Source organism: Herpailurus yagouaroundi, unplaced genomic scaffold (assembly GCF_014898765.1).
Source record: "Herpailurus yagouaroundi ecotype Mexico unplaced genomic scaffold, PumYag 213, whole genome shotgun sequence".
NCBI lineage: Eukaryota > Metazoa > Chordata > Mammalia > Carnivora > Felidae > Herpailurus > Herpailurus yagouaroundi.
In genome coordinates this window covers 5217827-5242389 of record NW_024412444.1, presented here as the reverse complement: position 1 = coordinate 5242389, position 24563 = coordinate 5217827, and the positions used below count along the sequence as shown (strand labels likewise).

General features: G+C 41.0%; 1 long non-coding RNA gene across 1 annotated transcript in view; it reads left to right on the top strand.

Annotated features, from left to right (window-relative positions):
- The first annotated feature begins 7216 nt into the window (after positions 1–7216).
- The window catches only part of LOC121016769 (uncharacterized), a 29908-nt gene continuing 12561 nt past the window's right edge, over positions 7217–24563 (top strand). The window contains exon 1 of the long non-coding RNA XR_005784444.1: positions 7217–7266. This is a non-coding gene — a long non-coding RNA (uncharacterized LOC121016769). The remainder of the gene's footprint in view (positions 7267–24563) is intronic.

Sequence of the window (24563 nt, the reverse complement as noted above, 5' to 3'; positions counted from 1 at the left end):
AACACGTCAAAATTGGAGCCTTTATGAAATGTTTAAAGTCTGCTTGCCAACCACATAATTTATCTTGCAAATGAACATTTGTGAATTCTCTTAATTGACTTTATTCATATGTGTAGTAAAAGGACACGTTTTAGTAATTTAGAAGTAGTCCTTTTTCGTATAATTATATCTTAATATGCTCACGAGTGTTAAAGAAGGAAGGACTAAGCTCTAGGCCATACTGATGTTTCTTTTATAAGGAAATCTTTGTGGGCAGAAAGAAGTAATAGGTTCTAAGCTCTAACAAAACCGATTTGGACTTTGAATTTATATGACTTTAGATTTGGTGATTTTATTCAAGTCCTTAGATTGCTGGTTTCTTGGAGAATATGGGAGCCTACCTGTGGAAGTTTGTTTGAGTGTTCATTTGTTATTAGCCTTCTGAAATTATAAAGGATGATGGGAGAGGTGGCTATAAGGTCTTTACCCTGGTCCTATGAAATGATGTAGGCATTTCTGCAGTATGCTTTTATTTTTTATTATTTTTATTTTTTTAAGTTTATTTTTTTTTTTGAGAGAGAAAGAGAGAGACAGAGCGTGAGCAGGGGAGGGGCAGAGAGAGAGGGGGACACAGAATCCGAAGCAGGCTCCAGGCTCCGAGCCGTCAGCACAGAGCCCGACACAGGGCTTAAACCCACAAACCGTGAGATCATGACCTGAGCTGTAGTCGGACGCTTACCCAACTGAGCCACCCAGGTGCTCCTGCAGTATGCTTTTAGAATACGGGTTGTCATGAGGTCTTTGGACCTCTAGGGATCCATGAATTGACTTCAAGAGATTCCTGAATTTCCTATAGTTGTGACCAAAACTTTGTGTGTGTGTGTGTGTGTGTGTGTGTGTGTGTGTGTGTGTGCGCCTTTCTAGGGAGAAGGTCTGTGGTTGTGTTATAAAAGAGGTCCAGGGCCCCAAAATGTTAGAGTTGTATGTTTTTATTCAATAAAATGGGAGAATAATCCTTGAAAGGAAAAAAAGAAAATGTAGGTCTTTGTGTGCAGTACTTGATGTTTAAAGTTGTCTTGGGTCTAGTCAAGTGGTCTTAGAGGTACAAAAACACTTCCCACTTTGTTGCCACAGGAAAGCATTGCCTGTTAGTTGATAAACCATTCACACACATAAAGGGCTTGACATGCTCTTCCTGGGTGCGTTGTGGCTCTTTTTATTTTTTTAAGTTTATTTATTTATTTTTGAGAGAGAGAGAATGGGGGAGAGAGAGCATGTGCACGTGTAAGCAGGGGAGGGACAAGAGAGGAATCCCATGGAGGCTCTGCACTGTCAGAGCAGAGCTTGATGTGGGGCTCGAACCCATGAGCTGTGAGACCATGACCTGAGCCGCATTCGAGAGTAGGATACTTCACTGACTGAGCCACCTAAGTGCCCCTGTTTTAAAATTATATTTAAAAGTTTAGACCAGATAGACTGATGGTCAGTAAGCAGAGATTTGATCTTGACAACCAGCCCTTGAAGCAAATGGTTCGCCCAGCTCCACTTTCTTATTGCTGTCCAGCAAATCTGAAACGTGACTGGAAGGTAAGCATTCTGAGCAGAGCGTGATGGGAAAAACAGTCTCTCAGTCAGACAGATATAAGTTCGGATCTGGGTTCTTTCATTCATTGTGGCTAAGAAACCTACCTGACCGTCCAGCTCCTCATCTGGGTAAAGCCTATGCGGTAGAGGTATGGGGAGGCTGGCATGAAGTTTCCTGTGTAAAAAACTCTGAATCCCTCACTTGGCCCATATGAAGGACTTGGAAGCTAGGCGCAGGTAACACTAAGAAACACCTGAATGAATGAATGAATGAATGAATGAATGAATGTGTCTAAACATGGTATGTGGTAATGATCTATATTATTTCTCAAAGTATGATGAAAATATTAACAAATTGAAACATCTTTTAAAAATTAGGTTTTCAAAAATGAGTTTGGATTAAGTGGTCCTTCTCTTGTAGAGGTCCGGGGGAAGGTTAAGGGAAGATGATGGTGATTGGTGAAATTGAGGACACGAGTGCTGGGCAGAAAGAAACAGTGCCAACCCACCAATATCATAGCTGTCTCCTTGTGTAAGATTCCGCTTAACTTTTTCTCTTCATTTGTAATTTGAATGAAAAATCTAAACTAAGAAACTGCCCATGTACTTTCTAGTCCATTGCCTCTGAAAATGTTTGCTCCTCTGCTCCTGACATGGACCCTCACAGGTGTTCCAGGGACTTCATGAGTGGAAATTACACCTATAACTTTGGCTGCCTAATTCTGACGTCTTTAAAATGGCTCCACAACTGGATACCTGCATTGATGTTTCTCACCAGGGAAAGGAGTCTGGAAGAACTGAATTATATTTTCCTATCTCTAAACACTGAAAGAAGAGAAGGTGTTATTAGTTAGAAGACAGATGTGATTAAAATACTTATAATGCTCATGGCTGTAAGAGCATACTTGCTTCCACTGTTTCTGTGGTCTTTTCCTTTCATTTATTCGTGGTGAGCCTTCATGCCTCCTGCTTTCAAGTGACGGTAGTGGTATGGACACAAGCTGTGATGGGGTTTGACTCCCATTTCCTAAGCTTTCTGGCTGTGTTCAGCTTGACCATCCAGCCTCTTTGGGTCAGGAGGAGGTGACCATTAAATGAGATAATAAAAGCAAAAGGCTTTGCTCAGCCCTAGGCCCTTAGTATAAATCTTAAAGGTACTAGGCATCTTGAGGCTGATTTCATTCTTGTCTTTCAAAGGAAAAGCTAATATGGTTTTTCAAAATACTCCCGTGTAAACCTTTAGGGACCATCCTAATTCCAACTCATTAAAGCCTTTCAAATCTTTCTGGTTACCATGGCCAGGTGCCCCAGCATCTACAGGACCTGTCTGCTGTTCTTAACAGTGGGGTTGCATTCTCTGTTAGGCTGGCAGGTTATGTCTAAATGCTGGGTATTTTAGGGGCCAAGCCGACAAGCAGGCACAGGTTTGGAGCTGTGATCCATTAAAAAACTACATGGTTTTATGGCCTAGAACAGAGGTCAGCAAACTTTCTATAAAGGCCATTTTCCAGTTTGTCAGCCACCTCTCCTACCCCCATCCTCTCTGTCATACCTGCTCAACTCTATCAGTGTATCTAGAAAGCAGCCAGAGACATAAGCAAATGGCCGTGGCTGTGTTCCACCAAAACTTTACGGACACTGACATTTGAATTTCATATAATTTTTATGTGCCATGAAATATGTTTTTATTTTTTCAATCATTTAAACATGTAAAAGCCATTCTGGGCTCATGGTGTGTACAGACAGTGGGTAGATTTGACCTATAGTCCGTGGTTTGCTGACCCCTTGCCTAGAAGAATGTTAGACTCCTAAGTCCTATAGGTTTGTGGCATCATCAAGCTACCCCCTGCCCCCACACCCCTGCCTGCACACAGTGTCATTTGCCTTAAGTATTCTATGCTTTTGGTATGGCCGCATTACTTAAGGCCCCTGTCTTCCTCTATCAGGATGAAACTCCGTCAGGTTAGATGTTCTCAGTTATAGTGTGTGGCTTTCCCTTTTTAAAAAAAAAAATTTTTTTTTAATGTTTTTATTTACTTTTGAGACAGAGAGAGACGGAGCATGAGCAGGGGAGGGGCAGAGAGAGAGGGAGACACAGAATCTGAAGCAGGCTCCAGGCTCTGAGCTGTCCGCACAGAGCTGGATGTGGGGCTCAAACTCACGGAGTGTGAGCTCATGACTTGAGCTGAAGTCAGACGCTTAACTGACTGAGCCACCCAGGCGCCCTATCCCTTCTTAGCAGTATATTACTATATCACCAGTAAGTTTTATGTATTGTTAAAAATGTTCTTACCTTGCCCAGCTTTCCATAGGTCTTGATGTTTGACCCCTGTCCTGTGTGATGGTTTTGAGAGGAATCAGTGCCTTTGGAGCTGTCTTATGCTTCAAGTTCCTGTTGTCCCCTTGTCCTGACGGATGTAACTAATACACTAGGCCATCAATCTGCTGACTAGACGCTCTTACCTTAAGGAAATCTGTGTGTGGACTCCCCCACCTCCTTTCTGCATGATGTTTGGTTAACTAAAGCACACAAAGATTCCTCTTGTGCTCTAACCTCTGGAGACTAGCTCCAGGATTGATGTGTACAGAGCATGTAGATGTATATGTCTGTGTGTAATTTCATCCGGCCATCGCTGCAACGCTGAGGGCTGCTGCTTTTAGTTTCCCTTTTTCTTTCTCTTGACCCTTCTCTCTTGGTCATAGTATGGGATGCAGATTTGGTGACCTGGTATTTGCTGTAACTAATTCATTTATATTTTGTCTCCCTTTCTGCCTTTTAATATTCTCCACTAATTTGCTTGTTTTGCCTCAACTATGTTTTTTTTTTGGAGTTTAACTTTTCAAAACAACAACATTATGCTAAAAATAAAACCACTAGAAGTTACTGGGCAATTTAGAATTCCCCCCTCCAAATATAAACTGAATGTAATATCAGTTATGCACCAATATTTTAGATATTTAAAGATAAGATGCAGTTTTTAAAATATTTTGCCATTTATTATTATTTTTTTTTAATTTTTTTTTTCAACGATTTTTATTTATTTTTGGGACAGAGAGAGACAGAGCATGAACGGGGGAGGGGCAGAGAGAGAGGGAGACACAGAATGGGAAGCAGGCTCCAGGCTCTGAGCCATCAGCCCAGAGCCTGATGCGGGGCTTGAACTCACGGACCACGAGATCGTGACCTGGCTGAAGTCGGACGCTTAACCGACTGCGCCACTCAGGCGCCCCTATATTTTGCCATTTAATCTAGATAGTAGTAAAATATGTTATTGCTCTTAGAATTTAAGTGTTTCTTTTTTTTAGTTTTCAAAAAGTGTTTATTTTTGAGAGAGAGAGTCAAGTGTAAGTGGGGATGGGGGGCAGAGAAAGGGAGACAGAATCTGAAGCAGCCTCCAGGCTCTGAGCTGTCAGCACAGAGCCCGATGAGGGGCCTGAACTCATGAGTCATGAGATCATGACCTGAGCCGAAGTCGGATCCTCAACCGATGGAACCACCCAGGTGCCCAAGGGTTTCCTTTTTTTTTTTTTTTATAAATTTTTTTTTTAATGTTTATTTATTTTTGAGAGAGAGACAGAGCGTGAGCAGTGGAGGGGAGGAGAGAGGGAGACACAGAATCCGAAGCAGGCTCCAGGCTCTGAGCTGCCAGCACAGAGCCTGATGCAGGGCTCGAACCCACGAACCGTGAGATCATGACCTGAGCCTAAGTCAGAAGCTTAACCAACTGAGCCACCCAGGCGCCCCTCCTTTTTTTTTTTTTTTTTAAAGGCAAATTTGGTACATATTTTTTTAATTTTTTTTTTCAACGTTTTATTTTTATTTATTCTTGGGACAGAGAGAGACAGAGCATGAACGGGGGAGGGGCAGAGAGAGAGGGAGACACAGAATCGGAAACAGGCTCCAGGCTCTGAGCCACCAGCCCAGAGCCTGACGTGGGGCTCGAACTCCCGGACCGCGAGATCATGACCTGGCTGAAGTCGGACGCTTAACCGACTGCGCCACCCAGGCGCCCCAATTTTTTGGATGACAATTTAGGCAATATGCATTCAAAGTCCTAAAATGGCAAGTCCACATCTAGAAATTTATCTTAAAGAAACGGTCAAATGTACATAGGTGTGTGTGCTAGACTGCTCATTGCCCCATTTTTTAATAATAGCAAAACATAGGGGGCGCCTGGGTGGCTCACTAGGTTAAGCGTCGGACTTCCCCTCAGGTCATGATCTTTCAGTTCCTGGGTTGGAGCCCCTCGTTGGGCTCTCTGCTGACGGCTCAGCCTGCTTCGGATTTTGTGTCTCCCTCTCTCTCTGCCCCTCCCTGCTCATGCTCTTTCTCTCTTTCTCTCTCTCAAAAAATAAACATTAGAAAATTAAAAAAATAGTAATAATAGCAAAACATAGAAAGTAAGCCAAATGCTTGTGAAAGGACTGATTAAGTCTATCAGGACCTAACCATGCAGTGAAATACTGTGCAGTCTTTAAAAGGGATGATGCGGGGCGCCTGGGTGGCTCAGTTGGTTAAGCGTCCGACTTCAGCTCAGGTCACGATCTCCTGGTCCGTGAGTTTGAGCCCCGTGTTGGGCTCTGGGCTGATGGCTCAGAGCCTGGAGCCTGCTTCCGATTCTGTGTCTCTCTCTGTCCCTCCCCCATTCATGCTCTGTCTCTGTCTCTGTCTCAAAAATAAATAAACGTTAAAAAAAAAAAATTAAAAGGGATGATGCAAGGGGTGTCTGGCTGTCTTACTCAGTAGAGCGTGCAACTCTTGATCTCGGCGTGAGTTTGAGCCCCATGTTGGGGTAGAGATTACTTAAAAATAAAATCTTAAAAGAAAAAAGATGATGCAGGCCGATATTCATTGACATAGAATGATGTTTAGGAAAAAGAGGGTAGTATGAGAATATGTGTAACACGTGAATTTTTTTGTTATTGACGTATGATTTCTTAAGGTGGACAAAACCCCGTGTATAGAAACTTAAAAGGAAGTATCTGAAAGGATATATCCCAAATAATGGGAATTTGTTATCTCTAGGTAATAAGATTGTGGGTGTTTTAAAAAAAATACATTTTTCTCATGTAGCATTTGCTTTTATAATCAGGAAAAATAATAAAGATACTGAAGAATAAATATAGCAATGAAAATATCTATTTGTGGCTAATTGAACTGTCTTGACTACTTCCCTTCATAGTGTGTGTTGTATTAGATGTGAAATACGCTTTCTCATATATCTTAAAAATGTTTTCTGTTTTTTTTTTAAATGCTTTCTATTTTGCTAATAAGAATATTTTCCAGACCTTTCTAATAGGACAGAAAAAAATCCATACAGAATTAAATAACAGTTTTCAGAAGAAACTTACTGAACACATTTGCATGATAGTACATTGTGCCTCATTTCTTGTGAAAGATTCTCCCGCTGTTGAAATTCCTGTAATATCATAAGTAATTTGTGTGTACGGAGGCAGTATAGTGTAGCATTTAAAACCTGAGCTTCACTACTTACTATCTGTGTTACTTTTCTCCATTTAGGGCCTCAGTCTCCTCATATGTAAGATGTTGGCAATACAGGGGCGCCTGGCTGGCTCCCTCGGTAGAGCACGTATGCAACTCTTGATCTCAGGGTCACGAGTTCAAGCCCCGTTGGATGTAGAGCTTACTGAATGAATGAACAAATGAACGGATGAATGAATGGAAATGCAGGCAATACCTTGGTAAGTTGTTGTGAAGATTGAAGGCAGCAAGTGGTTAGTAGAGTGCCAGATACTTAGCAGTCATTAAGGAGGAAGAAGTGGTGGGACTGGTAAAGGTACATGGTAACAATGGTAATGATAGTGATAGTATCAGTGATGATAATGTCAGCTGCTAATATTTCCCTCCTTCTAGAGGCATGCTTGCATGAGGGCAGAGCCTTGTTTGCCACATTCACCAGCCTAAACCCTCTAACCAGAGCGGGTATCTTGACCAAGACAGGAGTGTGATCGAGGTTCAGCCTAGTCACGTCATGCTCCCTTTACCCGTGCTGTCTCTGTCCACTATCAAGTTGTTCAGGGGCTAACAGCTCACTAGCTTAGACGTGGTACTCCATAAATATTTGTTGAATGGATAGTGACCTAAAGTAAGCATTTTCTTCCTGTTGACAATGCATAGTGACAAACCTTTAAAAGAAGGTTTTGGGGGGCGCCTGTGTGGCTCACTCAGTCAGTCAAGCGTCTGAGTTCGGCTCACAGTCTGTGAGTTCAAGCCCTGCGTCGGGCTCTGTGCTGACAGCTCAGAGCCTGGAGCCTGCTTCGATTTCTGTGTCTCCCTCTCTCTCTGCCCCTCCCCCATTCATGCTCTGTCTCTCTCTGTCCCAAAAATAAATAAACGTTTAAAAAAACAAATAAAAGAAGGTTTTGGTCATCTTTAAAGTATATGGAAGGAGGAGCACCCGGGTGGCTTAGTCAGTTGAGCGTCGGCTTTGGCTCAGGTCATGATGTCATGGACCGTGAGTTGGAGCCCCGCATTAGGCTTTGCACCGACAGCGCGAACCTGCTTCTGATTCTCTGCCTCCCTCTCTCTCTCTCCCCCTCCGCCACTCATGCTCCCCCTCTCAAAATTAAACATTAAAATAATAATAAAGCATATTGAAGAAAATGCCAGGCACAAAAACTGTTAGAAGGGAGAGTCTGTTTCGATTTCTATTATTGAATGAATCAGAGCAATTTTGTTTCATTTTTTTTTCTTTCAGCCAGTTACTTCATTTTTAGCTCAACTATGTTTGCACCTGCATCCTTGTGGTGTACCTGTGATAATTTTAGAAAATTTTCACTTTATTTTCACTTAAGTTATTTTGGTTTGGGGGTATGTTTTACTTTCCACCCTAAACCCCCAAGTTCTGAGATATATTTCAATGTTTCTGTGAAATTAGAAACATTGACCTGGTGATGAAGAATGAGAAGTACAACCACAGCAGGCTGTGACATACTTATTTGCAAAGATAGGGGCTTTGGGCTTGTTTGTAGGGAATTTTAGGAAATGAGTAGAATAAAAAAATCTAGAAATACTATGGTAATTCACTAAGTATACACATCAGTTATGTATTGTAGACTAAGAAGAATCCACTCCAAAACTTTGTGGCTTAAAATAATGACCATTTACACAGAATTAGGGTAGGGCAGTTCTGCTGCTGCTCTTGTTGGGCCTGAGGTCACTAATGTGGCTGCTGCCCTCTGAAGGCTCCAGTCAGAGCTAGTCTAGGGAATCTCTAGGTCTAGGCATCTAGCTGGGACAGCTCATCTGACCACCACATGACCTAGCAGCTAAGACCAGGTAAATACCGTCACGTGGAGATGTTACGTTTCAAGAAGGTGAGAGCTGCAACGCTACTTGAGGCCTAGGCTTAGAAGTCCCACAGGGTCACTCTGCCACATTCTGTTGATCAAGGAAAGCCACAAGCCCAGTCCGGAGCCAAGAGTTGAAAGTAGGCACCACCTTTTTTTTTTTTTTTTTTTTTTTTTTTTTTTTTCAATGTTTATTTATTTTTGGGACAGAGAGAGACCGCATGAACGGGGGAGGGGCAGAGAGAGAGGGAGACACAGAATCGGAAACAGGCTCCAGGCTCCGAGCCATCAGCCCAGAGCCTGACGCGGGGCTCGAAGTCACGGACCGCGAGATCGTGACCTGGCTGAAGTCGGACGCTTAACCGACTGCGCCACCCAGGCGCCCCGGCACCACCTTTTGATGGGAGATGCTGCAGAGTACATATGACAGGTCATGCTGACTGCAGGAGCGGGGTGGGGGTATTGTTGTGGCCATCTTTGCAAACAGTATGCACCTGGCTTTTGTACATCAGCCCTTGTTAGCCATGACTGACAAACTCTGCTGTGAAGCACAGTGTTAAGTGCTTCCCTGTGTTATCTCTTAGGATAACTAACGCCTCTATGAGATAGGTACTATTATTACTCCCATTTTAAAGTTGTGATAAGTGAGCCTTAGGGAGGTTAAGTAACTTGTCCTAGATCTTTAAGAAGTTAGAGGCAGATCCTAAAAGTTAAGGAAGGTTTTCCCTGGATCAGTGCTTCTTAAATCCATTGCTAAAGAAACTTTCCTGGGAGAGAGGGAGAGGGAGGAGGGGGGAAGAAGCATATCTTTAAAAATCTCAAAAGCAAAATCCAATATCTCAAAATTTTACATGAATTCTGTAGCCTACTCCATGGTAACATCCCTTTGTTTTTGTCATAAAACTAATAGTTTAAAATTACTTGTCAAATTACCCCTCAAATCTTTGAGAAAATAGACTCTCCTAGACAGAAAATCATGACTGATCAGTTAAAGGTCTTCCATTGTAAGTAGTAGAAACAAAATCGGGCTACTAGAAGCAAAAAAGGAGGTTATTCGAAGGATGTGGTGTAGCTCTTCTAAATGACAATAGAGAACCAGCAGGCCTCAGTGGACAGTCTTCTCAGGGTGCTGGATTTATTAACGTGTCTAACTCTTTTTAACTACATTCTCTACGGAGAGATCAGACCGGATCCTGGAAGGTGTCTTGGTTCCTGTTTCACCAAGAAACTACCTGCTGGTGGTGGTGTTTTTGGGGGGCGTGGCGGTGTTCCCCAGCAGGGGAGTGAATGCAAAGTTGATAGAACCCACAGATGTCTACTGTCTGAACATTTGTACGAGCTGCTTTGTGCATTATTAAACACATCTATTTGCAACCCCTTCATGACCTCTGGTTCACCCCTTTCCCTCCCAACCCCACATGCCTCTGAAGGTTCTTAAACCCCAGTTTGAGAAGTACTTTTGTGACTCTTCACCATCTATTTCCATTTCTGCTAGTAATAAGTGCTTATCATTCTAAGAGCAATAACAAATTTATCCATTTTTTGCATAGTCATCTTTTCTATCGTTTCCCTGATTTTTAAAAGAAAATCATATGAATTGTAATTTGACCACTTATTGGTTACAGGGTTCTTGTTAGGAACATTTTTACCTAGTGCATAGTGATCCCCTTAGGATACAGATAAATGTAATTATTGGCTCCTGCACTAAATGTTCCCCATACTGCCCTGCTTTTCTTTTTCTGTCTTCTCCAGGTGTCTACTGGCTGTCATTGTAACCTTGCTACTTAAAAATAAGCGTTTTATTTTTTTGTTATTTAAACTGTTTTTTTAATGTTTTATTTATTTTTGAGAGAGCACAAGCAGGGGAGGGGCAGATAGAGAGGGACAGAGGATCTGAAGCGGGCTCTGCATTGACAGCAGCTGGCCTGAGTTGGGGCTTGTACTCACGAATCACAAGATCATGACCTGAGCGGATGTCAGATGCTCAACTGACTCAGCCAGCCAGGTGCCCCACAAATAAACATTTTAGGTCTTACAAATAAACATTTAGGTCTTATGGGCTGAAGGAACAACCTGCATCTGTATAGCCTTTAGCGTAGAAGTTAAACTATGTTTCTAGCAGTAAAATGTGCAAGTGCAGTGTGATTTTTATTCAGAGCATTTTCAAACACACACATATATATATACACTCCTATGTATCAAATATACATGTATCAAATATATATACATATATATTCCTATTTTGTTTAATAACCACTTGAAGTCAGAAAAACGTATTTTCCCTATTTTTCATCTAAGCATATGGTTTTAGGAAAGGTGAGCCATTTCCCCTGCAACAAAGGACTGTTGGCAGGAAAACCGAGGTGTGACTACTCATGCCTTTGCTGAGGACTGTTCAAGAAGCCTCTCTTGTGGTTTCTCAAGTTTTGGGGATAAATTGGAGCTAAGTGAATATATGTTTGGCCTTTATTACTGTGGGGACATTGTTGTGTGATGCAGGTAGTTCCCTTTCGTTTATTCTTGACGTGGAGGACCAGTGTGTTTTATTTCCCCACAGTCCGGTGAGAAGCTGATTTGTCCCACCTCTTCTTGCCACGATTAGATTAGCTGGTTTTGAAGTACCTCTTGGAGCCCTTCAGTCTGGCCTTTTTTATTTTACCACGGTGTAATTACCACCTTGTGGTGTAGTCACTTGTCTTCCCAGCCCCTGGACTCTTCTTTTAAACGGTCTGCTCTGTTTTCTGCTGTTCAGGCCCACCACTACGAGTGATTTTGAGAGGAGTACTTGACACTTTTGTTTAATTAGGGTCTCTAGACAGTGTTCTGTTAACAATACGGTTGTATGTTAGGCCCTTTCCCCTTGCTTGTAAGGTGTCAGTGTAGTTTGCACCATTAACACGGTCATAGTGGTAATGTGGTGGTTCTTATTTGGCCAGAACTTTTTGTAAATAGACACATCTTAAGACTTTCTCCGTAGCTTCTAGAACCTTGTCCTGACATTTAACACTAGTTTTTAAATGCTCTTTTCCTGATTTGTTTCAGGTGCTGATTTCTACAGCTTCTAAACATGTTAACACTAGTCAGAGACTGTCTTTTTTTCTCTTGCATTTCTAGTTTGCCTCATTTTTGCAGGTATTTTGAACCTTTAGAATCCTTGAACTTAATCCTGAAAAGAGTGCCTACGAAGTTCTTCATTGAAAAATGCATACTTTTCATCTCTTTATATTTTGTTCACTGCTGTGTTTAAGTTTTAACATTCTGAACACAAAGACATTTTTAGTGTTTTGGAACATAGCTCGTCTTAGCTGCTTTGAAAGGAGATATTTAAGACTCCATTTGCTACTCCCTCCACTACCCATCCTGTTGATTATTATTGTTCTGGTACTTATAACTATAAATCATTTGGAAATCGAAGTTAGAAAAGAGACCATTTGCCATTACATTAGGACAGTTTAAAAGGAATCACTTGTTCAAATTTACTAGCTTCCTGAAGCTAGTAAAAATGTTTATGGTTTTTGAGATTCCGTGTGAATATATTTCATCACTACAAGACAGTGAGTAATATGTGTTTAGGTATTATAGATTATGAGAACAGTAGCTCCTAGAAAAGATAGTATTCCAGTTTTCTGTTTAGAACAATGATGGAGCTAAACTGAAAAATCCATTTGCATGGTAAACAGCAGTCATGATGTGATAGGACACAGTTTTCTTAGTGTGTCTGTTGATTTAGCTAACAGCCAGTGATGATTAGCTTTCCTTTCCATAGACCAGGTATCAAGTATTAATCAGCTGTAGACTGGAAAATTTTTATTGGCTAGCATTTGTAGTGGAAGAAATGCCACTCTTTGTATCTGTAGTCTCTTAACCATATAACTACATATGATATTATCTGAGTGGTGTATTTACAGAGAGAAACAGTTCCCCCCCCCTTTTTTTTTTAATCTGTGTTAGTACTTTAGAGTATGAAAAGAGCCTACATGATCTCAGTGAAGGTGGTGATATGTCCTGGATAAAAATTACATGCTAAATCCAGTTTAGCATTTGTTTTTCACATTTTGAATGGTTTTATTTTATTGAGGGAGAGGGAGCGCGAGAGGGGGAGAGGAGTAGAGGGAGAGGGAGAGAATCCCAAGCAGGCACCACACTCCAGGGCAGAGCACAACGTGGGGCTCAATCCCACAACCCTGGGATCATGACCTGAGCTGAAATCAAGAGTGGGACAGTCAACTGACTAAGCCACCGAAGCACCCCTGGTTTCTTATTTTAAAACAAAAGTTATAAAGTATAGTATTGAAAATCTTAAAATACACAAAAGCTAAAAAATATGATTTTGATTTTGAGTTTTAAGAATTCCGTAAAAAAATTACATAAATCTGGTTCTCGTGGAAAACTGAAATATTTGAATGTTTGCAGGGTTTTTGGTTAATAACTTTTTCCTGATTGCAAAAATCAAGTGTTTGAGTTAACCCCCTCTTAGAACAACTAAGAAAAAATAGGTATTTGTAGAAAAATTAGAAAACTTCACAGGCACAGAAGGAAATAACTGTTACTCATAGTTCCACTACCCAAAGATACCACTATTAATATTTGATGTAGATCCACCCAGCTGGTTATAGAGTTTCCCAATTAAATATCCTTTGGAATGAATGTCTATAAGTAAGGGTAATTAATGAGTGATAGGAATGGATGTGTAGTGGGAATCAAGTTTTGTTAATCTCACTGCCTCTTAGGTGTTGCCCAAGGCAGGAGAGGGAGGCTTCTCCCCTGCACCCCATGGTGGGAGAAGAGAGCTGTCTTGCCGCTTGACTAGGCTTGACTAGGCTTGGCTGAAGTGAGGCAGAGCATCTTCTCTGCAGACTACTGTCTGTCTGCCTGTGTCTTTATCTTAGCAACTCTTCTATGTTAACTCTGAATGTCTACTGGTTGCAGCGGGAGACATTTGGAGTCCTTGGTGGGGTCGCTTGTTAAAGAAGCCACGTCAATTCTTATCAGCCCCCTAGAAGAATTCTTTAAATCAACTCTGGTTCAAAAAAATGTCCCAATATTCAGAAATATAGTCATCTTCAGGTTACTTGTACTAAGTGAAAACAAGGTGGAGTGTTTAGATACTACCAGGTGAGGGGCATCTGTGTGGCTCAGTCAGTTAAGCGTCCTACTCTTGAGTTCAGCTAAGGTCATGATCTCAACGGTTCGTGAGTGGGAGCCCCACATCAGGCTCTGTGCTGGCAGCGCAGAGCCTGTTTGGGATTCTCCCTCTCTCTCTGCTCCTACCCTGCTTGCACTTTTCTCTCTCTCTCTCTCTCAAAATAAATAAACTTAAAAAAAAAAAATTTGTTTAGATATTCCCAGGTGATTTCAATTAACATCTAACCTCAAATCCGGTTGCCTTGATAAAAGAAGAATCCGAAGGAGCTCAGAGCAGATTATAGTATAAGCATATGCCAGGCCTCTCCTGTGGAAAAGAAAAGTGCTAATCTGGTCAGATCTGTTAAAGAGACAGGCAAGGCTGAACAATTAGAATTTTCTCAACTTGCTCATCTTTTGCCTTAGTGTAGAAGAAAGATTTATCCCGGGATGAAAGAGCGAAAGAAGGAAAGCTCATGGGCAAGTGGCTAGTAATACAAGATGGTTGGCTCCCTTTCTGTGTGCCTTGGCCTAGTGGTAAGCAGATCCTCGGGTGGGAGAAACCAGCAAAGTGAGGTACCACGCAGGACGACTTCCCCAGGCAGTGATACAACTTCATGGTGTTCTGTGTGAAAATACAATGCTGACTTTGACTCCAACCCCTTAGTGAGAGGAAACCCAGGGAGAAGTAGGAGGAAGTAGCATCTCTTCGTCAAACGTTTTCTTCTTGACACGTAGCAGACTCCTGCCTAGAGAATTGCGTTGGGCTCTCCATTCTGCCAGCTGTCTTTCAAGAGCACCCTCCAGTGTTCTCCTGTACTGACCAGTTTAAAAAAGGTGTCATTTCTTTTTTTTTTTTTTTAATGTTTGTTTATTTTTGAGACAGAGAGAAAGTGGGGGGAGGGGCAGAGAGAGAGAGGCAGAGCATCCAAAGCAGGCTCCAGGCTCTGAGCTGTCAGCTTAGAGACCGACGTGGGGCTCGAACTCACGAGCGGTGAGATCAGGACCTGAGCCGAAGTCAGACGCGCAACTGACTGAGCCACCCAGGCGCCCCTAAAAGGTGTCATTTCTGCTGGAGCATTGTAAGAGCTTAGAAGTAAGGCTAGGTCTGAAGGTGTTGCTTTGGGAGATGAATAACCATTGTGATGATAACTGCTATATGCTAAGGAGGGAGATTGCTGGTTTTGCAAGTCTATAGTTTGAATTCTTAGGTCTGGCAGGAAACTGAGCCCATTCAGATGGTTCTGAGGACTAAAGAAAGGATTATTTTCAGAGGAATGTTAAGGGTAACATACGGTTCCTGTCACCCAGGAACTAATAGCAACAGAAAACCATTATCACTATTAGATCCAAAGGAGCAAAGAGAAGAGGTAGCTTCACTGAAGTCTGGCGAGAGACCTGGAGCCACGGCAGGGGGCGGGGTTGTGACGCTGTCTGGCAGGAGCTATAGCCCCGGAGGGTTTCAGCCACTGCCTGAATCTGTAGCCCAGAGCAGAGAGGGAATAAGAAAGAGATGCTCCCCTCCTCCACTTTCTTTCCTCCCTCTTTGATCTTCTTTCAGTGCCTTCTATTGGCCAAACTCACCTGGAGGCCTGCCTATATTTTTTTTTATTTCTTTTACATTGATTTATTTTTGAGAAACAGAGTGAGACAAAGCGTGAGCGGGGGAGGGGCAGAGAGAGAAGGAGACACAGAATCTGAAGCAGGTTCCAGGCTCTGAGCAAGCGGTCAGCACAGAGCCTGATGCGGGGCTCGAACTCACAAACTGTGAGATCATGACCTGAGCCAAAGTCGGACGCTCAACCGACTGAGCCACCCGGGCGCCCCAAGGCCTGCCTGTATTAACCCAGTGATGCTACCCATAGACGTCAAGTCTTTGGTGCATTGAGCTGGGCCAGAGTGGTGGCCGATGGAGAGTTACTAGCACACCCTAGGCATATTCATACTCGTGATTTCATCCTGCTGGCTCACCATTCTCACCTCCTGAAATCCCCAAATAAACCATGAAGCATATGAGCTATTGATTATGACTAAGTTCTATCTTTTAATAGAGTCCAAACAGTTACCCTACTCTTATCAGAGTAATTAAATATTCTAATCTAAACAATTCTCGGAAGAATTGGAAAATCATTGAAAGACCTTCTCCTGGGGCATTTTGGTTTTGGTTAAAATTAAACTAAGATTAAAAAAAAATAATGCATGTGAACTGTACAAGTGATTTATCCTAAAATATAAAAAGTATACTTTTGGTCACACATTGGTGAAATGGGTTTTTATTGTTAAAGTTAAGCTGCGGGGGTGCCTAGCTGGCTCACTCAGAGCACGCAACTCTTGATCTTGGGGTTGTGGGTTCAAGACCCCATGGGTGTAGAGTTTACTTAAAAATAAAATATTTCTTTAAATCTTTTTTGAGTTTATTTTGAGAGAGAAGGAGAGTACATGCACGAGCAGGGGAGGGGCAGAGAGAGAGGGAGGGAGAGAGAGAAAATCTCAAGCAGGCCCTGTGCTACCCGCACAGGAAGCATTCCTGTGCTACCCGCACAGTCTGAGTGGGACTCAGACCCATGAACCATGAGATCATGACCTGAGTTGAAACCAAGAGTGGGTTGCTTAAATGATTGAGCCACGTAGGCGCCCTTAAAAATAAAATCTTTATAAAAACAAGTTAAGCTCGGGGCGCCTGGGTGGCTCAGTCGGTTGAGCGTCCGACTTCGGCTCAGGTCACGATCTCGCGGTCCGTGAGTTCGAGCCCCGCGTCAGGCTCTGGGCTGATGGCTCAGAGCCTGGAGCCTGATTCCCATTCTGTGTCTCCCTCTCTCTCTGCCCCTCCCCCGTTCATGCTCTGTCTCTCTCTGTCCCAAAAATAAACAAACATTAAAAAATAAAATAAAAAAAAACAAAAAAAAAACAAGTTAAGCTGTAAAAGTGGAACTTTTTTTTTATCCTTGCATTTTATCCCTTCAGATCTATTTACCATAGATGAATTGGCAACAAAATTCTTACTCAGCTGATTTAGAAATATAAGAAGGATTTTAAGCTATTAAAAGAGGGTCTGTTTCGATCCTTGACTTTATTGAGCACGTGGCTTTGAGAGATGAAAAGATAAATAAGATACCTACTTTGCTTTCCAGAATTTAAGACCAGTGAAAAGAGGTCCACACCCAACTGTAGTAATCAGTGATAGGTCCTTTAATAGAAGCATCAGCTGTGGGATTAATGAGGGAGAAGTGGTTTAGTCTGGTCTTTACCAGAGAATCTTTCCTATGGCTCACAATAACTTACCAAAAGTTTACACCTTCCTATGTTTTAGAAATAGAGATGACAAAAAGATACCAAAAGGCCCTGAGCTCAAGGAGCTGGGATCAGAGTGAGTCTTTTAATACTGTTTCATCACAGGCAGCCAGTCTTTTGGTGGTTTCCCATTGCTTCAAGGACGGATGGTGTTGAAAACCCTTACCATGTCCCTCTGTGGTCCTCTGATCTGGCTCCTCCTGTATCTCTAGCCTCAGGTGCTCTGGCCTTTTAGTTCTTCAGACACACCATACTATGACAGTCTTTTCTCTTGAGATTCCCTTGGCTTCAAGGTTGCCTGCTCCACCCTCATCTAAGAACGTCTCTTCTTCCTCCTGGTCCTCGTTGAAATGCTGCCTCTTTACCAAAGTCTTACCTGACCTTCCAGACAAAATTCAGGGATCTTATTACTTGTTCTAAAACCCATATATAATCAGACACTTTGCTCTTCTTCCTCAAGCACTTTCACATTTATCAGTGTAAATGATGGGTGTCTTCATTACCAGAATGTAAGTACGTTGAGAGCAGGTTACATGTCTCTTTCACAGCAATGGCTTCAGTCCAAGCATGGTGTTTAATAATGGTGCTCAATAAAGAATTGTAGAAAGAAGGAAAAAGAACTGTCGTTAAGCTTGACCGCTACCACTCATCAGCTCTGTGACTTGTGGTATCTTGCTAATTGAGACTTCAATTTCTTATCTGTAGTATGGCACTTAGTATGTGCTATGCACTGTGCTGGTGTTATCTCCTCAATTAAACTTTATCATAGAGGTGAAATGACTTGCTTAAGGTCACTGTAAATAGAAAACAGGATTTAAATCCTGATCTGTTTAATTACACAAACTGATTGCTCTTCTCCACACCTCTATGTGATTGTCCTAGGGGTAAAACCTGTAGGGAGGTCTTTGATACAGGGTAGTATGGATGCTCATTCTTAGGATATTGACATTCATGAAGAAGTGGACTGAAACCAGTTTTACGGAATCAGAGTATGGGATTACTCCCATTTATATGAAGGGGTACATGACTTCTAAACTGAGTCCTGAAGAAGTTAGCTGGGTCCAGGGGCACCTGGGTAGCTCACCAGTTGAGCATCTGACTGTTGATTTTGGCTCAGGTCATGATCTCAGGGTTTGTGGAATTAAACCCCCTATCCGGCTCTGTGCTAACATGGTGGAGCCTGCTTGGGATTCTTTCACTCACTCTGGAGTGCTCTCTCTCTCTCTCTCTCTCTCAAAATAAATAAACATAAAAAAAAAAAAGTTAGCTCCATCCAGAAGTAGAATGTAGTACAAATGTCCCAAGGCAAGAACTGGGGTCACAGGGGGAAGAGTCTTGCAGGCTAGGCCGGGGAGTTGCTGCTTTCTGTAAAACGCTGTAGGGAGACCTTGATGAGTTTTATGTATTGAAAATCTTTTGGAAGTGGGAAGTCCCACTTTGCAGTCCCCTTTGGGGGCCAAAGTGTCTATAGCCCTTCTCCCAGTTTGCATCTCTGTAGCAAAGGAAGCATTTTAGCTGATGGTTTCATTCCACTGTAGCACCCAGCACTAGTGTTTGAAAAGGAATTAGCAGTGTGAGGTAAGGGATGGATGTTTATGTTCAGTTGTTTGGTAGAATTCTGTTGTTTGGTGCTGTTTTTCTGTGAGGGTAGATTGCCTGGCAACCTCACGCAGGTTACTTTACCTCTGTAGCCTCAGTTTCTCATTTGGAAATTAGGGCTCATTAAAATGTCTGCTTCGTGGGCTTTTGGTGTAACATCCACACAGTGCCAGGCACAAAAATAAGCTTTCAGACAATGTTAGCTGCTGTTGTTAATACATGTTTCCTGTCCGTTTTGGCCCATGCCTCCTCGATGAATGTGCATTGTTTATCAAACACAGGTTGACTTGGACATAGGAACAGACATTTTTTATTTTTAAAAGATCGTGATTTTAGTGTTTACAAAGATAATAAAATTGCCAAAAAAAAAAAAAAAAAAAAAGACTGAACCAGTCACCTTACTGGTGCAGTCCTAGTGTTTCCTGGGTATGTTTATGATGAAATGCAAAATGTGAACATGAACTAATACTTACAGAACCCATTGTGTATGCCAGGCCTATGCTTTCCATGCAATATCCCTGTGAAGTAGGTTTGCTTAGATCTGTTTTACAGATAAGGAAGTTATGATCTTTCTAAGGTGTTGATATCAACATTATAAGTAGACATTAAACCATGTGCTTCTTCAAACCATTTTGTACCTTTAGCGTTGTAAAGTCCTGACTTATCTCCCAACAATTTCAGCAGCTCTGCTGGGAGGTAAAAATGGGAATAGGGCTCTTGATTGTTTGTCTAATCTTTTGGATTAATTGGAAGCACCAGGCATAATGTGCTGCCTAGTACATAGTAGAGGCTCAAGAAATGTTGATTGAGTATAAATGTCAGATGAGTGAGAAAAAGATGACAGAGAAAAGCAGTATTAGGGGCTGGCTCCAGCCTATTTTCTTCTAAAAAAACAAAAAACAAATCCGAGGTCACCAAAGATTTTATTAGCATTGCCTGTTTACACAGACAAACGGTTGGAGTCTGAGGTCGAATTTTCCTGTGTGTGTTGCAGGGGATTAACTCCAGTCTGTAGAGTTATCTACAGTTATCTACAGAAATCTGTTTGCTTCCCACTAGGTGCCCCCACTGCTGGAGAAGCTCCTGGTTCTGTCCTTGTGTTGGGCTGATCAGTTTAGTTTCAAAGAAGAAAAACTGTGTAACATTAAAATAAACAAACCATAAATAGGAAGGTGTAGCTGCTGCCATAACTCCTCACTAATATATTTCAAAACCAGACCCAACTGATATTTGTATTTTCCTTTAGCTCAGGTAATTAAGAGTTGACATACTGTTTAATGTTAATGAGGGGAGAAAGGAGGAGACCTTCTTGATTAGAACAGCAAGCATGCTGCATTTAAATCTAGATTTCCTCTCTCTTCCCCCTTAACAACAGAAAAAAAATTTTTTTTTGGAGGAATTTGATTATCATAAGGCATTTGTTGTCCATATCACACCTGAAAGGTGGCCAGTCAGATGGTAGTTTGATTACTGAGCATCGTCATGATTTATCATATTATACCACAAAAGGAAGATACTTAAAAGATAATTGTTGATTTACTATAGAAGTAGTTTACGTAGAAATTTTAAAGTGTCAAACATTAAAAGACTATATGATAAGACCCAGTTGCCCAGACCTTGGTTTCTAAATCCATTCAGCAATAAAAGGAACCAGACATGACTTAATTCCACGGCTGGGGCAAGGAATAAACAAGATGAGCCTGGAGCATCTTCTGATGCCAGAAAGCAAGAAAGTGCTAAAACAAAACACACCAATTAAAAACAAAAACACCACACAACGTACCTGATGGGGGACACAGGAGCCTAAAAGGGACACAGGAGCCTAAAAGAGCTCCCAGTGGGTCAAAGCTAGGACAATTTAAACAACTAAATAATATAACTTTAAATTATAACCCAAGATGTAAAATAAATACAAATGAAATATGCAATATACATATCTAATGTAATGGTGCTAATAAATATATAAACAAGTAAAAATAAAATACTAATATAAAAGGAATATCTGTGTGTCCATACTGATGTAAATAAATGATTGGCCAAGTATGCAAATAGGAAAGAATAGATAATCTTCCATGTAGAAGAATTTCCAATGATTTCTAGCAATAATCTCCCAAAAGGAGGTAAAATATAACTGTCCATCCCCTAAATGTGGGCTGTACTTAGTGACATCCTTCTGAAGCGTATAGTAGGGAAAGGGAGGAAATAAACCTTAACAGTGGAGAAACGTGACAAACGCTACCTCAGCCAGATGATCAAGGTAACATAACAATGATAAACGTACACTTGATATGATGCAATTAAAATGGCACTTTACTGTGGTCTTCCTCCCCAAATCTGATAATCCTATAATCCATGAGAAAGCCATTGGACAGTCGAGACTTTCTATAAAATTTCTAACTAGTACTCTTCAAAACTGCTGTCAAGATATTCAGAAAAGGAGTCTGAGAAACTGCCGGTTTCAAAGAGGAGTAAAGAGATATGACAACTAAATGTAATGTGATATTCTGGATGGGATTCTGGAGCAGAAAATGGATATTAGGCAAAAACTAAGGGAATTGGAATAAAATGTGGACCTCCGCTAAGAATGATATGTCAGTATTGGTTCATTAGTTGTGGCAAATGTAGCATACTAATGGGAGAGGTTAACAATAGGGGAAACAGGATGTGGGGCATATAGGAACTCTGTATGGTCTTTACACCCTATTTGTAAACTTAACATCATTGTAAAATTAAAAGCTTATTTTTACAAAAAGACAGTTGCACGGACGAGAGTCTGTAGTTCAAGTGTAATTTTCATCACACTGGGAGCCTGAAGTAAATAAAAGCCCTTGGTGTTCTAGGCTGATTATGGTGTAAAGTGGGGCAACTCTTCTTTGCTGTCATCTTGTAAAGCCATGACAGTTTGTTTGCAGAATCAGAGAATGCAGGATTTTTAAATGTTCTCTTGTGGAATTTCCTACTGGCATGACTTTTCCCCCCCTTTGCTTCTGCCCAGTAGCAGTCCCTTGAGTGGCATTTGCTGTCCTAGTTAATCAGAGGGTAGGAGAAATGAAAAACTCTGCTCTTCCCCCTCCTATGAAGTTTCAATGGGCACTGGAAATGTAGGTCAGATTGCATCACTAGAAAGGAGCGAACAGGAAGGTATTTATGAAGTGCTGCCAACCTCTCTTTAGATTCCGAGTTATGATGAGCCAGTGTTGAGCCAGCTTAGGTGTGAGATACATGGAATCGGGGAGTCATGTTTTTGATGTTGTCCCAGAATGTTACATTTAATCAGTGATAAAAAGATTTCTGTCTAAAGCTCAAGTGAGAAGAACTTACACTGGCTGTGTTTAATTTGCATCCCACCTTCTGGAATTCTTTTTGTCTCTTATTTATTACTGGTATGTGGCAGCAATTTATATTAATTTAGCCAGAGAGATGTTTGAATTGTAGAAACTATTGCCATGTGTATCTAAAAAAAAAAAAAAAATCTCTTGTTTGGTAATCATATAAGTCTAATAATGTATTTTGCAAATTACACATAATCATATGCACAGTGGGATCTTCATTAGCATACAGAAATCATAACATTTGTTTTTTATTTTTAAGGCTTCAGGTATGCTGTTCCATGGCTTTCTACCTTTTTCTTTTCTTTCTTTTTTTTTTTTTTTTTTGGCTTTCTATTTTGTTTTTAGTGGCAAAGTCTTATGGATTTTAAGATAAGCCTTTAAGTGCATGTTTTTGTTTTTTGCACATCATATATTACCTGCCCTTTGTAAGACGTGCAGATAGTTGCTGCTTAAGTGGTCTGTGTTACTCATGTTCTCATGAACAGCAAGTATCCTGACAGCAAGACCAATCATAAAACCTATTCCATTTCTACTCTTTCCTTGCTTTTATCAAGATCATGGGTAGTTTGTATACAAAATGGAAAATCAGATGATAAAATAATTGCATAGGCTTGAGTTTTATTTAATCTTACAGGTTTCATAAATGATTCTGTGAAATATGTTTTTAATCTAACATACTTAGTTTAGTTTTGGTGTTTTTTTTTTTTTTTTTTTTTATTTTGAAATAATTAAAGATTCACAGGTTGGGAAGACAGTTCAGAGAGGTCCTGGTTACTCTTCACCCAGTTTTTCCCATCAATTACATGTTACCTAACAATATCAAAACCAGAAAAATGATGTTGGTATAAAGTATGTGTGTAGTTCTGTGTCATTTTATGTCATGTGTAGATTTGTATGACCATTACAGTAATCAAGATACAGAACTATTCCATCACCACAGAAATCCCTGTCATGCTACCCTTTTATGGTTATAGTCATTTCCGTTAGCCTCACAATGCCTAACTCCTGGCACCCACTAATCTGTTCTCCAACTCTATAATTTTGTCATTTTGGGAATGTTACATAAATGTGATTTTTTGAGATTGGCTTTTTTCATTCAGCATTTAAAAAAAGAATTTTATTTTAAAAACAGCATTAATGATAAACTTTTAACAAACATATTTATTTTCAAAAGAAGTTGTTGCCCAGAGTTTAATTTTCAGACCTGTACTTTTCTAGCTTGGGTGTTCTATACTCTGTTGCTATATTTGAACAACAGCTAAAGTCGTATGTGCCGACGTAATAGCTGATTATAGCATTAACCTTATTGCGTACTGTTAAAGATGATACTACAAAGTTAAAGGGAAAACTACCCAGGGAAAAGTCCATCCCATCAAAAATTGAATACTACAACTATTTACCGAGCAGGAGTAAGGAAACCAAATGTATACTTTAGTTATACCAAATGAAGTAACTGACCCACATTTGTGTTCATTTCTTCTCAACAGAACTTTTCAAAGAGAGATGTTTTGGAACATGATATTTAAGTGAAAAGTTTAAATATTTACATTAATTAGCGAATGTAAAGATCAGAGAATTGCTATACAGATCTTCCTCAACTAATTAACGGAGTTATATCCCAATAAACCCATCATAAGTTGACAATATTGTAAGTCAAAAATACATTTAAAACACCTAACCTGGGGACACCTGGCTGTCTCATTCGGTAGAGCGTGTGATTCTTGATCTCCAGGTTGTAAGTTTGAGCCCCAAGTTGGGCGTAGAGATTACTTAAAAACCTACCTAACCTCCCTAACATCATAGCTTAGCCTGGCCTACCTTAAATGTGCTTATGAGAGCCTACAGTTGCACAAAGTCCTCTAACACGAAGCCTGTTTTATAAGAATATGTTGAATATCTCATGTAATTCATTGATTACTGTGCTGATAGTGAAAACCAGAATGACTCTATGGGTATGCGATGGTTGTAAGTGTAAGGGTGGGCAGGTGGTTGACCCTCATGGTCGAGTGGCTGACTAGGAGCTGTGGCCCCGCTGCTGCCTGACATCACGAGAGAGTGCCACACTACAGATAGCCAGCCTGGGAAGAGCTCCAACTCCAAAATTCTAAGTATGCTTTTTACTGAATTTGTATTACTTTTGCACCACGGTAAAGTTGAAAAATCGTTACATCAAAACATTGTTAAGTCAGGGACGTTCTATATGTGGTTAGTGTGCAGTGTCACCATATGAAGGCTAGTGTCTGCATCATGTTGATAATATCTTATGTAGGAAATGGAGTCCTGTGGGTAGATGAGGGATGGGAACAAACAGCTTCAGAAGGAACAAATCTTCCTCAGATGACT